Raw genomic sequence first — 652 nt, 5'->3', positions numbered from 1 at the left:
CATGACAGTCCCAGGGCTATATTAAGGGTTTATGAGCCTCCTCATAAAACCGATTAAGAGATTCAGCAAGAAATTCCTCTCCCTTTTTAAAGCTCAGTTCCCATCATCTGGCTTCTACCCTGTGATTCGCAAGTTAAAGTCACTGCTGCTTTTTCTGAAACAGATGGGATGAGCTTCCCCCCCTTCCCATCCAGTGTTACTACTGGATTGGGTGGCTGATCCTGCAGCAAGGAAGCTTCCTAAATGGCGTCCTTCCCACCACAAAGCAACCATGGCCCAAAATATAAGCTCCTTGAGGAAGAACGTGATAAGCAGCCAACCAGCCTTGCTTGCCCAGGACATGCCTGATTTTGCACTGAAAATCTCCTCTGAATAGCTCTGAGTCTGGGGCAAATCCCGATGGCAGGTTGTCCTAGAACCAAGTTATCCTACAACCGAGGTTCCTTGCAGAAATATCACGTTCGGGCCGGGAGAGCTCTCTGAGCTGCGGAAGCCTTGTTGCAAATGAAAACTGAAGGAACAGAGAAGCCGCGTGAGCATACCGGAGTGCCTCTGGTGACAGAGGGCAGGAGCCGGCACCTCTGCTCTGCGCTCCGGGAAGGCTGTCTCCTCTGACGTCGCCCAACCCCACCCAACCCGACTCACCCAAACC

General features: G+C 51.8%; 1 long non-coding RNA gene across 2 annotated transcripts in view; it reads right to left on the bottom strand.

Moving 5' to 3' along the window:
- The window catches only part of LOC120608837 (uncharacterized), a 17,280-nt gene that overhangs the window by 11,347 nt on the left and 5,281 nt on the right, over positions 1–652 (bottom strand). The window lies entirely within an intron of this gene.

The sequence above is a fragment of the Pteropus medius genome, unplaced genomic scaffold (genome assembly GCF_902729225.1).
Source record: "Pteropus medius unplaced genomic scaffold, Ma_sr-lr_union100, whole genome shotgun sequence".
Classification (NCBI taxonomy): Eukaryota; Metazoa; Chordata; class Mammalia; order Chiroptera; family Pteropodidae; genus Pteropus; species Pteropus medius.
Note: the sequence above shows the minus strand (reverse complement) of the source record. Positions and strands in the feature narration are given on the sequence as shown.